We start from the raw sequence: 17,998 nt of genomic DNA, 5'->3' as shown, positions 1-17,998 counted from the left end.
ACCCCTATGCCTAAAGGTGACACATGTTGCATAAATATGACAGCACAGACAACTCTTAACATCAATGAGGGGAATCTTGAGATCATCATCTTACCAATAAGTGACCAAGGATGATCGATCATAGAATCCAAGGTAGGCTCCGAAATTTTCATGCGAGCGAAAATTTTGGATGGTGGTTGTAGCGCTACAACACTCAGATAGAGTGTGGCCTTTGGGGATTCACCATGTGCCAATATTATTGACCAAAATTATGGTTACATAGAAAGTGTGTGGCCTTCCAGCATCAATTTCATTAGAATCAAACCCATAATTACTTATATAGAGTGTGGCCTTTGGGGATTCACTATATGTCAAGATTACTGGGCAAAACTATGGTAGGAATACACCATGTGTCAGAGGTACCAACCAAAATTATGGTTGATATACCATGTTTCAAGAGTACCAACTAGAATTATGTTGAGAATGCACCATGTGTTAGAGGTACCGACCATAATTGTGGTATCATATTGATGTTGTTTATTTACCATGTGAGAAACATGTTTTGACTAGATTATGGCACTTTTGTTATGTATCATGTTTCATAATTGTCAACCCGATTATGGTACTTAGATTTGTTATAAGCATTTTCTTAGAAGAAATCTTTATCAACAAGCAATTTTCTTTGATCTCAAAATTATGGAAAATTTGGAAGTATTTGTGAGAACACCACAACAATGATATAAGTTTGAAGTCTTGAGATCTACTATAGATGTCAAGTTGAGTCATTGGAGCATATTGTTCTTGATTTTGAGTATAAATATTACTTTATTCAAGCTCAAGGATCTTTATTGTAAAGTGACAATGATGAGATCATAACATGGAGTAATTTTCAACATCATTGAAGTTGTATATAAAGGTCTTGGAGATTCCTAGATACTTGTAATAAAAATCCTAGATGCGTTTGCAATGAATTCAAGTTTGATAAATGTTTCCATGCATAGAATATTGTAATGGGAGAACTAAGTTTAAATATTGATGACTTCTTGAATCATTGGAATGAGTGTTATGTATCATCACTGCAATCTTATTTGAAGTAAAATTAGATGATCTCTTATCATTGTAAGAGAGGCTTAGTCAGATTTTGAAGACTTGCATCATAATATCATGATATACCAAAGTTTTGTGTCAAAGACTTATATCTCAAATTTCCAAGGAGCTAACATTCTTCTCAAAAGATGATGAGGATTGCAAATAGATAGTTATGACAATAGAGGGAGAAGAAGTGGAAGAATGATGCAATGTTTGTGACAAAATGATTGATATTTGAAGGTCTGAGTTTAAGAGCGAGTGGGCAGATAAACAAATTTGAAATATACTTGTGTGTGACTAGAGATGAGAGAATATAAGATCCTCCAAGTAAGAGGGAGATCATTTTTTTTTCTCCAGTTGTCAAGACTTTGAAGAAGTCTCATAATTTAAGAAATCCGTTAAGGAATATGGTGTAGCTGCTATAAGAAAACCCAAAATTTTGGGCATATTCGAAATTTCGGGTCTCCCACTACTTGCTCCAAGCCTTTAGGGTTATGATCGGGCTTGCAATTGACCAACCTCTCCTCAACCTATTCCTAACAAACCCTATTAATGCTCGCACTTATTTCTATCTTTATTCTTCTGGATTTACCTTTAATCTTGATCAGACTGACACATTAGGGTTTACGAGGATACCTCATTACTTAACCTCATCCTACATTGGTCCTCATCCCATTTAAATTCATTAGGGTTTTCAGTAGGTGGTTGTTGTTGTAATGTGTTATTAGGCATTATCTCTCCATTAGTATGAATTTTCAAGAGAAAGACACATGTTTGCACCCTTGGTCATATTTCATGTGTCCTTATGCTTTCAATTACTTTAGATTTTAGAAAGTTGTTCTCTTATCCTTATATTATAAAAACCTAAGTTATCATATCCCATAATCAAAGGTTAAACATAATTGTCTTGAACTCCACTTTGGCTCACATTACTCAACTTGCTCTCCACCAACTTTTAATGGTTCTCAGTTTCACTGGTCAAATCATCATTCATTTAAATATTCATATGCATAAGTGTTTAGTTTTGAAGAGGAATTATTTGCACGAAGTCCTAGGATGTCAAAGATTTGCATTCAGGTTCACATATCAATATTTTAAGAAATCAATTGAACACTTGAATGAGTTTTCTTCACAAGGTCATTTGAATGCCTCTTTTGCAATGGTTGCGAGATCTGCTTGAATTGAGGAAAATCAAATCCTACCTGTCAAGGCTCTTATTTTGTATGTTTAGGCTCACTATTTAAATTCATTAGGATTATTTTGTGTTGAAAGGGAAAATGTTGAAAATAGCAACAAGAAATGCTAAAAATAGAACTGCTATAAATAGCATTTCAGGATACATTCCAATTTTAGTTAGTCCCTAAACTAAAATTGAGAATTAAAATTCGAATTTGATCTTAGCAGTTGTTTGTAAACTAATTAATTAATTCATCTTGAGTTAATTAGTTGTAGGAAATCAAACATGAAGTCTATGTGAAGACATGCAACTGTTTCTCCATTGATTGAGGAAGTTATCCCTTAATTAAAAGAGATCATGATGAGTTGTACTTTGAGTTGTAATTAGTTAGCTCAGTTATCTGAGTTAAGTCCAATTAGATTAGTTCCAACAGTTTGTGTAACTGATTGTGAGTTTAGTTAGTTAATGCATGCATGCATGTAACTGCTGCACTTCAGATAACTGAATATTCTCTCATAAATAACTCATGCATGTCAGTTCAGTTAGAGACCCAGTTGAGATCAGGTGATGGGACAGTGTACTATCAGTTGTAGGAATATTCCATGGGGGATATCTCTTGCATGCAGAAGGAATTCATTCCTTGGAGATTGCGCAGTTACTTTTGAGTTTGATGGTTGTGTGATGAGGCAAATTCACATAGGTGGCAACATTGGACCCCAAGAGAAACTGTGCAAGGAAATAGGAGGCTTGGAGGGCTGGAGGAAGGAATATGTTGTGTCTATTCAGTTTGTGAGCTATAGTGTTTGATTGTACTGAGAGCTGGATGGCTTGTGAGCTGAAGCTTTGTGTAATCTAAACATATTTCCACTTGTATGATATTACAGAGGTCGAGGTTTTAGGCTGAGGCTTTCCCCAAAGTATTCTTCTTTGTTCATGTGTGATTGCTTTCTCATTCTCAGTTATATGTGTTATATTTGATCTTGCTCATATTCAATTAAGCTTCCGCAAGTTTATTGTAGAAGTAGATCTAGTATTTCTTTAGTATATTGCATAATTTGTTGATCTACAGTGAGAAATTCTACATGGCATCAGAGAAAAGGTGATCAAAGTGAAGAACATTATACAAGAAGGGAGAAGTTCGAATTTTGATGTTCCTGAATATAGAAATCGAGTTCTCACCACATCTCAATTTCACCAATGGCGTTCAATGGTTTAAGACTCGAGTATGCCCTTGATGGTAGCTCGAATTATATAGCCTAGAAGGATCGCATGGAAGCAGTATTAGAGGATAATGGTTGAAAGGACTTCATTGATCAAGAAGTCCCCAAGACGGAAGTGGCTAATGCTACAGAATTAGTAGAATGGAAGAAATGTGTGGCCAGAGCAAGGAGAATCCTTCTGGAGGGAGTTCGAGACCACATAGTCTCGAGTCTCCATGGGAAGGAGACACCATTTTCGATGTGGAAAACATTGAAAGATATATATCAAAACAACAATGATCAGAGGAAGCTGGTGCTGAAAGACAAGCTTCGGAAAATGAAGTGTGAAAAGGGTGACATGATCTCTACATAATTGAACAAGCTCACCACTTGCAGGGATGAGCTTAGAAGTGTAGGGATCATGACATCAGATGATGACATGGTGAGTCTTGCACTCCTCGGTCTTCCTAAGAGCTGGCATAGCTACCAAGACTCGGTAAATGGAAGAGAAAAACTGCTAGATTAGGAACGACTTTGGTCGGATCTGATGCAGGAGGAGATAAGAAGAAGCACCAAATATGGATCCTCATCAAAGCAAGATGATGAGGAAAATCTAGCCTTAGCAAGTAAGGTGAGGAAAGGGAAAGGGAAGGCGTCCCATTCCAAATCCAGTTCTTCCCATGGTGGGAAGAAGTTTGACAAATCGAAAGTGCGATGCTTTCATTGTCATGAGGTGGGCCATTATGCTACAAATTGTCCACAGAATAAATCCAAGAAGGGATCCTCGAAGGGATCTGTTGGTAAGGCACTAGCCTCACAGTTTGAGTTGGATTTCTCTCTCATCGCATGCATGGTTTCATCCATGGTGGGATGTGTTTGGTACCTAGACAGTGGAGCTTCATTCCACATGTCAGGTGATAAGAATCTTTTCAATACCTTGGAGGAGAAGGATCTCTAGATGTGGATCGAGATGGGCAATGATGGAAAGTACCGTGTTTCAGGTGAAGGTATGGTTGTGTTTCAGAGGGAGCATGGAGCTCTTCTCACCTTGATTGATGTAAAGTATGTACCAAGTCTGAAGAAGAATCTTGTGTCCATTGCTATGCTAGAAGATAAAGGCTATGATGTAGTCTTTAGTAAAGGAAAGGTATTCCTGAGGCATATCGGCACTGGACAGACCAAGAGGATTGGGATTTGAGTAAAGAATCTCTACAAGCTGGAGGTAGATGATTGTGCTGCATTGAGTTCCAAAGCTGAGATGGTGCAGAGCCAAGATGTTAGCAAGCTATGGCATAGAAGATTGGGCCACTTGCACCATGGAGCCCTGAAGATCATGCAGCAGATTTCTATCAGACTTCCCAAGGGAAAACTAGAGCATACAGATACATGCAAAGGTTGTACCTTGGGTAAGTATGTGAAATATTCCTTTCAGGATCGAGATAGTAGATTTGGAGCAGTCCTTGAGTGAGTTCACACAGATGTTTGTGGACCATTCTCTATAGCCTCCATCGCTAAACAAAGGTACTATGTTATTTTTATTGATGATTTTTCTTGTAGATGTTGGATCTACTTTATGCAAAATAAGGATCAAACCTTCTTGAGGTTTTGTGAGTTTAAAGCCTTGGAAGAGAAAGAGTCAGGAAAGAAAATAAAAGCCTTACGTAGCGACAATGGTGGAGAGTATGTCTCCCAACAGTTTAAGGACTTCTGTGCTGCAGAAGGAATTAAACGGGAGTTGACATCACCCCATAACCCATAGCAGAATGGGGTGGCCAAAAGGAAGAACAGATCGATTGTGGGAGAAACTTGAGTGATGTTGCATGACCAAAGCCTACCACTTCATTTGTGGGCTGAGGCATGCCATACAACAGTATACTTGCAGAACAGAAGCCCGCACCATATACTGGGAATGAAGACACCTATGGAGGCATTTTTTGGGAAGCGACCAAATGTGAGTCACTTCTGAATCTTTGGATCATCGGTTTATTGCCATCTGACCAAAGATTCCCATAAGAAGCTAGATCCAACAGCTAAGTTGGAAATACTTGTGGGGTACACGGATACACCCCACAACTATCGGGTGTTCCTGCCTACCAATCAGAGGACAGTGGTACGCAGAGATCTGAAGTTCAATGAGTAGAAAGCCATGCGAGTATCACTTGAGAGGGAGCTCAAGTTGCATGCAGAGGAGGAAATTTCAGTTCCTAATGTAGAAATTTTTAATAATATGACACTTATTCACAGATATTATCCTGATTATACACTATTGCAGAATGCATGCATAATACATAACCTCCTCTACCATTGATCATCAATTTGCAGTATTCAGAAACAATGGCATGCACACATTGAAGCATCAATCACACATATCAACACACCGAAACTCAACCACATGAGTTCTAACTAAAGTCCATCATGCAAGAGCTCAACTGACCCATAAGAAACGCATCTTTCCTTCTGGCAGCTGCATGTGCCACATCTGTAGCTCAAACTGAAGTGCTCCAAGAGGATAAGATAATGTTTATAGTCCAAATATTATTATGAGCTAATAATATTCGACTGTTCTATTTTTAGCCTGGCAGTCTAAAAACCGCCCATATATCTAAAAATAGAAGTCCATCTATTTCTACCAACATGACCAATCATCCACAAATAGCATCCTGCAACTCATAGACCATGATCCATATGTCTAAAAATAGACATATTCTAAAAATAGACTTTGCGCCAAAAATAGCTTGTGGGCCCACTTAGTGAAGGCGACTCCTTTCCACTAAGCTCCATCGTCTTGTTGCATTCTCAACACTCCCTCTCAACAAGATATGGATTATCAACAACCCCTATCCTGCAACTCTTGAGTCTTGAAAATGCCATTCATTTCCATTACACTTTCACTATTATGTCCATTATATCACCTCCATTTCACCTCCATTTCACTACTATGTCACCACATTCATCCCACTTTCATTATCACTGGGCCACATTTATGTTTTTCGAATCTTTATTAATTCTAAGCCTTTTAAGTGAATTTGTGGTTAAAAATTAGAAAATAATGTGCATATGCTTATACCTAACAAATGGGTTGAGATTGTTGACATGTGTAGGTTGAAAGGAGGCTTCTAGAAGACCCTTATGTGGCACTCTAAGGCCAAATTCGAATTTGAGTGGAAAGAATCATGGGATCATGAGGATATGTGTCACATCTCCTAGTTGTATTGTAACTCTAAGAAGACATGTGTCTTATCAGTTCCTATTTTTATTAGGACTCTAGAGGTAGAGGGAGAGATTCATGGACTCTCATTAATGAGATGGCTTCTCATCTTTTTGTATAAATAGGAGATCTCTCTCCTTCATTTGTGAGTCTTTTAGCTTGTGAGTCTTCTAGCTTGTGAGTTCTTTAGCTTGGAGTTTGTAGTTCTTCCTTGATGGCTTTTGAAAGCTTTGGAGAGCTTTGTTGTACTTTGTAATTTTGAAGAATTTGAATAAAGCTTTGATATTCTCAACATGGAAGGAGATGTGAAGTAGATGTCATGGAGCATATTAGAATGTAAGGTAGAGTAGATTTCATTTTGTAAATTTTGCTTTGATTTCATTATGTCATTTGATTGCTTTCAAGTTTGGTAGATTATATTTTTCATTCATGCAATTTTAATTCATGCAAGTGTGTTCAATCGGTTGATTGTAGATTATTAATGCACATAGCTTTTTAATGACTAATGACATGATGGCATTATCTTGTCATTCTGCTGATTTATTTTCTTAGTTCTAATTCCAACATTGTTTATTTCTTTCAGTTTTGTTTTGTTCATTTACTTTTCTGCAAGATAGATATTAGACTGCTCATGTGATTTTCAGTTACCTCCTATAGCCAGACCGACTCAAATGGTGAGGGATTGAAGTATGAATGCGTAGTTTGATATTAGTTTATTTTTCTGCAAGTTAGTTATTGAATTTCTCATGTCATTTTCAGTTACCTCCTATAGCCAAAGCGACTCAAATGGTGAGGGATTTAAGTATGAATGCGTAGTTTGATATTAGTTTATTTTTCTGCAAGTTAGTTATTGAATTGCTCATGTCATTTTCAGTTACCTCCTATAGCCAGAGCGAGTCGAATGGTGAGGGATTGAAGTATGAATGTGTAGTTTAATATTAGTTTCATTTTATGCAAATTAGATATCAGATTGCTCAATTTGTTTATGATTACCTCCTATAGCCAGAGCGAGTCGAATGGTGAGGGGTCAGAATATGAGTTGATGTAATATGATTTAGTTTACTTTGCTTACAGTTTTTGAATTGCTTTAAGTTCAGTTTTCTTTTTATACAACAGCAAGGATACTGGGTTTCATAGTCACTAGCTCATTGTTTGGTTGTTGCATTCTATTTTGATTGAAGTAGCTGCATATTTACACTTTTGTTTAAGTACTAATTCCATCAATAACATGTTTTAAGATCTTTTGAAGTGCTAAGTTTTGGAAGTTACCATTAGGGACATAGACTTTGTCTTGAAATCTACATCCATACTTGTCCTTTAAAAGTATTCTTAAGACCTTAGAATAGGATTTCCATTTGCATTAGACACTTTAGGAAACCAACAAAAACAAAACCCCAAAACAAAATAAAATCTATAAAACAATGAAGTAAGAAAAAAATTAACTAAGCACATATGGTGCACCACACTTCATCAGTTTACGATACCCGGATTGATAATTTATGTAGAGCAATTTAAGAGGTTAAATTGATTAGACATTTTGGTGCCGTTGCCGGGGAAGTGTAATTATAAGACTTTATTTCTTATATCTGAATTTTTTTTTAATAATTCTTGAGTATGCTCTCCTCCTGCACTTTGTGTGATCTGGAGGATCAAAAAAAGGATTGTTAAGTAAAAAAAATTAATAATTCTTGAGTATGCTCTCCTCCTGCACTTTGTGTGATCTGGAGGATTAGAAAAAGGATTGTTATGTTAAAAAAAAAAAGGAGACAAAATCATTTTAATTGATTCAAAAAAAAAAAATGAAAAATGAAACCCAACTGCTTTGATAGGTTCAAATTGTCCAAAATTGACTGGTTATGGTTTGTAGTGGTCCTCAAAACACTATATCCTATTTTAATAACGTTTTACAACTCAGCTGCGGAAAGTGCCCTGATTCCGCAGCTAGTTGAGAATTCCGCAGTTGTTTCAAGGTTTAACAGGTTACAAGCATCCAATAAAAAAACCGACCACATGGGCATCTCCAGAATTGTCCCGACATGGATCCTATCCTAGTCACCCAACTCAGATCGAAAAAAAAACCAGCTTATATAGCTATCTCCATTCCTAGTTTTCGTTGTGGCCTCAATAGAAAATCTGCATTCCTGTTCAAATTTTGGCCTTAAAACGAACCTGCAAAAGCATTAGCCTCCTCTAGTTGTTTTTCTGACTCTTGTAATCAGTAGCAGCAGGCCAATGTTAGTAAAAATCTTCAAACACTCATCCATATTCCATCCATTGCTGAAGTATCATCAACATTGTTACTGCTGCTATTTGTCGTCTCCATTATTTCTCCTCTCCGATTGAAAGAATTCGACCGAGGTTAGGGGTTCAATTTACCTTGAACTGAATCAGAAAATCAGTTGAAGAAGTAGGTTTCCCACAATATCCGAAGCTCCGAAACTTGTGAAATTCTTTTATCCCTCTGTCCAGCCGAAACATTCCAAGTAAGACTATACCTATATGGAGATACTTGCCAACATTTATGAGTAAATCAATAACTTTCCAATGTGATGCAAGGATCATAATATAGGATTATATTGTGTTATGCTATTGATTCAAGAGAACATACCATATGCAATATCAATTGAGCGGAGGTTCATTACAATGTATTTATACAAAGAGCAGGGAGCACGGGCCAGGAAGCAAAAACATATAACCAAGAGCAAAATACTTGTTCAGGATGTCCTTGAAAATTCTAGCACCATTCATTTTCTATTTCCTGTGTTCCAAATTGCAAATCAAACCCAAAAAAAAGCCGAATGCAGCAATTCATAAAAATACAGAACAGTTAATCCAAAAATGCGTAATAGCTGAAAAATGTCAAATTTCAAACGCGCGATTTGCCCAAACGGAGGCGAATTTGAAGAAAATAAAACATGGGTTTTTTTGCCAGCTAGGTCAATTAGATAACCCAGAAACCGTTTGAAGAAATTTGTGGCGGTCTAGGAGAAATCCTCGGTTCTTTGGAGCCCATTTTTGCTTGCCGCGTGTAAAAAACGGATTTTTGAACAGATTGTGATTGAATTCGGTGTGCCTGAGAAAGGGGAATTCTAATTTGGTTCTGTGCTGGCACCTACTCTACCTCTACCACGTCTTCCACCCTTTGCCACCACATCTTCTGCCCTTAATGCCACCCGTTTGCAATTCATTAACGCCTGTTAACAACAGTTCCAATTTAAGACGACTCTCCATTACGTGATCTGGTTAGATACGGCTCTTCACAGCCGATTGATAGACGTGGCATGGAGTAGCATTCAATCTTGATTTTAATGCATAACGGCCTCATGATTAATCCTCGGGTTTAACTTGTATTCGACTGCACTTTCACACTCCACCTGTAATCATGGGAAGTGACCGATTTCATTATGGCTCCTCTCCACCGCATAATTTCTGCAGCCATTTCATAAACGTGTTTACATCTCCTCCGCAGCCATTTAGTTTAAAGTTCTGCCGGGTTCACTTCATATCTCCACTGTTCTATTGAAGCACAGTTGCATTTCCACTTTGTTCATATTAGTCTCTGCTCCATTTCGTGAATGCACCTCGGCTGCCTGTCTTCTGTTTTCCGCTGACAATCCCTGAATCTTGTTCACTCCCGCTACCTATTATCTAGTTTACATTTTTAGTCACTGTTGTCTTCTCCATAAACCCTGTAACCCAGCCGTCTTACCTCTGTTAAACCCTCACACGCAGACAAATTTTAAACCGAAGGAAGGATGGGTCGGTTATTAAGGGCAGAACCGGAAGGGCCTAAGTTTATGGAAGGGCCAAATGGTTATGGTCATGGTTATAGGCTGTTTATCAAACTATAAGTCCATCACTAAAACTATTTTGCTCCATTCATAGAGTTCCTACATGCAGACAATAAATAAAAAAAAATTCAAAACTGATGGTTGACTGTTTCAGCCACTTTCCGCAGCTGGTTCAACTTTCCGCAGCTGTTTTGTTAAACTCTAGGTTGCAGGTGTCATCAAGCAAAACAAGCCACATGGGTAGCTGGGGGAATTTCAGTACATGGATGATGTCCTATTCATTTGGTCAAATTCGATGAAAAAGACCTCGGTCAAAGGGAAGTCAAGTTGTGTGTTATCACTAAGTCACCACACTAAGTTGTTGCATGTCAAGAAAAAAAAAAAATTGAATCAATGAAATGAATAAGTTATTTGCTCACTTTTCTGAAGGTATTGATTAATTTTGGACTGATGATAAAATATGAATGGCTAACTTTTTATTCAAGATTTTTAGCTACAGAAACTGTGCACATTCCGCAGCTAAAGTCCAATTCCGCAGCTGTTCTCTAATTCCACAGCCAGAAAAACCTCATTGTTCAAATCAGCCTATCTTTCTCATACAAAATCAGATTTTGATGATTTAAGTATCGTTGGAAAGATCTCAACAAGATCTACACAATGAAAAATCTATCATTAGAGTTTGAAATGGACAATAATGAAATAAATTGCTGAAAAGAAGCAACATTCAACTTGGGGCACCAATTCCAAAGCAGGTATAAATTCTTTTGATTTTTCCTTTAAGAACTTGTTTTATTAATACAAATTCTTTGTTTTGTGTGTAAATATCATAACTAGAGAGATTGATCACCTCTCTCCTTTGATAGTCTTACATTCCATTGCAGAAGAAGTATTAGTTTTTTTGCAGGTTCCAAGAGGAAGGACAAATGATTACAAGAGAATGGTGTCTCTCTAAGAGACCAATTTGTTTCATAAAAGGATGATCAGCAATAAAGAGGAAATATGGTGATGCAAAATCAGATCCAAACACTTGAAAAAATTTCAGATACTATTGTCTCCATCACATCCATCCATCACATCCATACTTCATAATAAACCATTCACCTCATTTCACTCCATATTTTCCATTTACATTCACATACACTTTCCATCTCTTTTTTCCATTCATAATCCACAAATAAAAGAAAGAGGCTCATTCACATGCTTATTGCCCATTACCATTTCTGCTCTCCACTGCCATCTTCCATTCCTTGTCATTTTCGTTCTGCAAATAAGCCCTGCTTCAATGCAAATTATTGATTCCATAGTCCTTTGAGTCTAAGTTCTTTGTAAAAACACCTTGAGGCTTGCATGCCTTAATGGCAAGTCCTCATGCTGACAAACAATGGGAATACATTAATGTCCCTTGTTCATCAGATCTTCTAGGTGACTCGACATCGACAAATTCATTCGTACCTAGCAAGATGTGTTTGGGCATCTTGACTCTCATTGTCATCAATGGTGAGAGTTCTCGTGTTGACTAGTGGCATCCATTAATGGTCACTAAGTCAACAATTTCCTGCTATGTTCGACATCAGAACATCTTTTCACATAGTAGGAATTATGCCAATGAGTTTTGAAGACATGAAGACTATTATTTTCAGCATTTTGGAGCAGATTCAACAAGTTTTAGTAGAAGCAATAAAAAGTCATCTTATCTTTCTATCCATGACTCCTCTTGTTCAGCCACTTGAAGAAGAATATGATCAGAATTTTTCAGCCACCACATATACAACTCATCCATTCCAAAGGGTAAGTGAAGGTACATCATTTTCTAACTTTTGACCATAGAATTCCATAAAAAGCTAGAATGATAATTGTTGGAAAAACATTTCTCTTCCCCATTTCATAAAATTGCCAATACCATCAGTTGGGGGGGGGGGGGGAATACATTCATATTCATATCTTGCCATGTCCATATCATATTCAGGAGCCCACATACTTCCAACATATATTAATTATTACATTGCTATTATGAGCATACTATGGCTTTTGAAAAGGTGCTTAAAGGATAAATTGGATACAAACAAAATCATAGTTGTCACACAAGAACCAACCATCATGCAATCCAATAAAGATATACTTTGCAACAATAATCAAAATATCATTATGCAAAGTTCAAAGATCAAAATAGAAGGCAACAACAAAAAAAATGGTTGTAACACAAGAACCAACCATGTTGCAATTCAAGTAAAACACTTTGCAAAAATATGAAGTTATCAAATGATACCATGCAAAGTTAAGCCAAAGCTCAAGGATCAAAAGGGTTAATGTAATATATATTGCATGAGGACATGCAATAGCTTCAGTTGGGGGGTATCTTGAGTCTTGAAAATGTCATTCATTTCCATTACACTTTCACTATTATGTCCATTATATCACCTCAATTTCACTACTATGTCACCACATTCATCCCACTTTCATTATCATTGGGCCACATTTATGTTTTTCCAATCTTTATTAATTCTAAGCCTTTTAAGTGAATTTGTGGTTAAAAATTAGAAAATAATGTGCATATGATTATACCTAACAAATGGGTTGAGATTTTTGACATGTGTAGGTTGAAAGGAGGCTTCTAGAAGACCCTTATGTGGCACTCTAAGGCCAAATTCGAATTTGAGTGGAAAGAATCATGGGATCATGAGGATATGTGTCACATCTCCTAATTTTATTGTAACTCTAAGAAGACGTGTCTTATCAGTTCCTATTTTTATTAGGACTCTAGAGGTAGAGGGAGAGATTCATGGACTCTCATTAATGAGATGGCTTCTCATCTTTTTGTATAAATAGGAGATCTCTCTCCTTAATTTGTGAGTCTTTTAGCTTGTGAGTTCTTTAGCTTGGAGCTTATAGTTCTTCCTTGATGGCTTTTGAAAGCTTTGGAGAGCTTTGTTGTACTTTGTAGTTTTGAAGAATTTGAATAAAGCTTTGATATTCTCAACATGGAAGGAGATGTGAAGTAGATGTCATGGAGAATATTAGAATGTAAGGTAGAGTAGATTTCATTTTGTAAATTTTGCTTTGATTTCATTATGTCATTCGATTGCTTTCAAGTTTGGTAAATTAGATTTTTCATTCATACAATTTTAATTCATGCAAGTGTGTTCAACCGGTTGATTGTAGATTAGTAATGCACATAGATTTTTAATGACTAATGACATGATGGAATTATCTTGTCCTTCTGCTGATTTATTTTCTTAGTTCTAATTCCAACATTGTTTATTTCTTTCAGTTTTGTTTTGTTCATTTACTTTTCTGCAAGAAAGATATTAGATTGCTCATATCATTTTCAGTTACCTCCTATAGCCAGAGCGACTCAAATGGTGAGGGATTGAAGTATGAATGCATAGTTTGATATTAGTTTATTTTTTTGCAAGTTAGTTATTGAATTGCTCATGTCATTTTCAGTTACCTCCTATAGCCAGAGCGACTCAAATGGTGAGGGATTGAAGTATGAATGCGTAGTTTGATATTAGTTTATTTTTCTGCAAGTTAGTTATTGAATTGCTCATGTCATTTTCAGTTACCTCCTATAGCCAGAGCGAGTCGAATGGTGAGGGATTGAAGTATGAATGTGTAGTTTAATATTAGTTTCATTTTATGCAAATTAGATATCAGATTGCTCAATTTGTTTATGATTACCTCCTATAGCCAGAGCGAGTCGAATGGTGAGGGGTCAGAATATGAGTAGATGTAATATGATTTAGTTTACTTTGCTTACAATTTTTGAATTGCTTTAAGTTCAGTTTTCTTTTTATACAGCAGCAAGGACACTGGGTTTCATAGTCACTAGCTCATTGTTTGGTTGTTGCATTCTATTTTGATTGAAGTAGCTGCATATTTACACTTTTGTTTAAGTACTAATTCCATCAATAACATGTTTTAAGATCTTTTGAAGTGCTAAGTTTTGGAAGTTACCATTAGGGACATAGACTTTGTCTTGAAATCTACATCCATACTTGTCCTTTAAAAGTATTCTTAAGACCTTAGAATAGGATTTCCATTTGCATTAGAAACTTTAGGAAACCAACAAAAACAAAACCCCAAAACAAAATAAAATCTATAAAACAACGAAGTAAGAAAAATGTTAACTAAGCACATATGGTGCACCACACTTCATCAGTTTACGATACCCGGATTGATAATTTATGTAGAGCAATTTAAGACGTTAAATTGACTAGACAGAAGCTCTAGAATGTTCTGCATGCAACACATTTTCCTGGTCCACATGCTCCAACAACACTTATAACAAAAACACTCCCAACTGACCACTCTGTTGGGCTAGGAACATACTCTGATGATGAAGCTCTACCTGCTGCTGACAAGTGCTCCCTCTCTGACATTTATGCTACTGCAACATCTCCATGCATCTCACACCATTTCACACTTCTTTGTGCCACCTAGCACTGTGCAAAACACTTGTGCCTCTCGCATTGCTACAGCCTGCTAGCTATGCGCTGTCCTGGGATTCCCTACACTGTTGCTCTCTCTGCCACTCCATCCGCATATGTCTCTACCCAGTCAGTCATTTCCTGCTACTCCACATCGGGGCTCCTGTAGCAAGGTCTCATCCAAGAGGTTGGGTACCTCAAGGATCCTGCCCCTCCTCCTTGGGAAGATCACTCTATATCGCCCCACCTCCTACCTAGAGGTATGGCTGCATGTGATCCCTCAACCAACCTGGCTCGAAGTTTCCCCCTACTGGAGGTCTCTGCATGAGTAGATGTCTCTACTCGATCTCCTCTCAGCTTCCCTTGTTGTGGCTACTCCACAACCTCCTGAAGCTGTTACACTAATCGTGGCTCCTCCACAATCGTCTGAGACTTCTTCTGACTCTGCATGTTGAGAGGTAATATATGCTCCCTCTCAACCACCAAGTCTCCATCAGTTGCCTCGCTGCTCAAGGCTTTGCATGCATCTTGAAACTCAAGAGCATATAGGTTCTTGACCCGTGAACCAATCTGCTTCACCTGTCTAGTGATGATTTGTCTAAGGAAAACGTTTCCCTTACTGAAAACTATATCATAGCCTCTGTCTTCCAGCATCGCGATCGACACCAAGTTTCTCTCCAGTCCTGGTACATACTTGACATCGGTCAAGGTAAGGAGAGATCCATGCTCCCTCTAAAGAATAACCGTGCCTACACCTGAGACACTATACTTCTCATCATTACCCATCGCTATGAGTATCTGGAGATCTTTCTCCTCCAAGTTATTGAACAAACTCTTGTCATCGATCATGAGGAAAGAAGCTCCACTGTCAAGAAACCAACCACTTCCCACCATGGATGAAACCATGCATGTGAAGAGTGTGAAATCGAACTCAAACTGCGAAGCAAGTGCCTCATCTTCAGATCCTTCCCCGGATCCCTTCTTGAATTTCCTCTTTGGGCAATTAGTAGCCTAATGGCCCAACTCATGACAACGAAAGCATCTCACCTTCGACTTGTCAACCTTCTTCCCATCATTGGAAGAACTGGATTCAGAAAGAGAACCCTTCTCCTTCCCCTTCTTTGCTTTGGCATTCAAAGCGCAATTTTCTTCATCAGATGCCTTTGATGAAGATCTGTCCCTGGTATTTCGCCTCATGTCCTCTTACACAAGATCCGACCAAAGTCTCTCCCATCCTGGAAATTTCTCCTGACCATTGACAGAGTCTTGATAGGAATGCCAACTCTTCGGAAGACCAAGGAGAGCCAATCTCACGAAGCCCTCATCATCAACAGTCACCCCCACACTTCCCAGCTCATCCCGACATTGAGTGAACTTCATGAGATACTTGAGCATACTGCCTCCTTTCTCACACTTAATGTTTATGAGTTTATCCTTGAGCACCAACTTCCTCTGGTTGCTCTTGCTTTGGAATAGACCTATCAACGCTTTCCACATCAAATATGGAGAAGCCTTTCCATGCAGGCTGGACACAATGTGATCCTTCACGCCCTCCAATAGAATCCTTCGACACTTTGCTGTCTTCTTTTGCCAAACCTCAACGTGAGCAGCATCAGTAGTCTTTGGGACCTCAACTTCTATGAACTCCTTTAGCCCATTGTCATCTAACACCACCTCCATCCTGTCTTTCCATGCAATATAATTCGAGCTGCCTTCAAGAGCATACTCCAATCACAATCTGTTGAAAGACATTTCAACTTTGACACCAAGAAAACACTGCTGCAAATTCGAATTCCACCAGCTCAAAACTCAACCGCTTCTGATCTAAAATTCGTGAGAAAAAAGTATTTCTCGTACAGAGATTGACTGTATGGGCTTTTACCGGATATCTCACCTTCCAAAAGAAGGATGAATCCAGAGGCTACCTGGCCCGATTACAGACTCTGCCTGAAGAAATAAAATGTAATCACTTTCTAAATAATAGATCTGATGATCAACTCTGCTCCGATACCATGTAGAAATTTTGAATAATATGACACTTATTCACAGATATTATCCTGATTATACACTATTGCGGAATGCATGCATAATACATAACCTCCTCTACCATTGATCATCAATTTGCAGTATTCAGAAACAATCGCATGCGCACATTGAAGCATCAATCACACATATCAACACACCGAAACTCAACCACATGAGTTCTAACTAAAGTCCATCATGCAATAGCTCAACTGACCCATAAGAAAAGCATATTTCCTTTTGACAGCTACATGTGCCACATATGTAGCTCAAACTGAAGTGCTCCAAGAGGATAAGATAATGTTTATAGTCCAAATATTATTATGAGCTAATAATATTCGACTATTCTATTTTTAGCCTGGCAGTCTAAAAATAGAAACCGCCCATATATCTAAAAATAGAAGTCCATCTATTTTTACCAACATGACCAATCATCCACAAATAGCATCCTGCAACTCATAGACCATGATCCATATGCCTAAAAATAGGCATAGTCTAAAAATAGACTTTACGCCAAAAATAGCCTACGGGCCCACTTAGTGAAGGCAACTCCTTTCCACTAAGCTCCATCATCTTGTTGCATTCTCAACAGCTAAGGAGGAGGAGCCTCAGATTGATGTGGAGCAGCCACATGCAGAGGATCGAGGAGTGGAGACATTCACTCATGTTGAGTCTTCCAGAGATGGGCGGAAATTCTCAAGGGAAGCTGACAAGTTGACGCTAGATGCGCAGGAGAATGTGGGACAACCATCTTCTCAACGCAGAAAGAGGAAGTTGCCCGAGCGGTACACTGGTTACATGGCCCTGGTTGGGGAATGTGTAGAGTCTAAGCCTTCTTTATTTGATGAGGCAGTGCAGCAACCAGTCTGGGTTGATGCAATGGTGGAGGAGTACGACTGCATCGTTTGGAACTATGTTTGGGATGCTATCCCAAGACCTCAAGACAAGTCAGTGGTGAGTTCCAGATGGCTTTACAAGGTAAAGTAGGTAGCTGATGCCAGTGTTGAGAAACATAAGGGAAGGTTTTTTACTCGTGGTTTCTCACAGGTCGAGGGGATCGACTACGATGAGACCTTTGCTTTTGTATCAAGGTACTCATCTATCAG

The sequence above is a fragment of the Pinus tabuliformis genome, chromosome 4_1, assembly GCF_031772625.1.
Source record: "Pinus tabuliformis cultivar Carrire ecotype Pingquan chromosome 4_1, CPIR1, whole genome shotgun sequence".
In the NCBI taxonomy this organism is placed as follows: Eukaryota; Viridiplantae; Streptophyta; class Pinopsida; order Pinales; family Pinaceae; genus Pinus; species Pinus tabuliformis.
Note: the sequence above shows the minus strand (reverse complement) of the source record.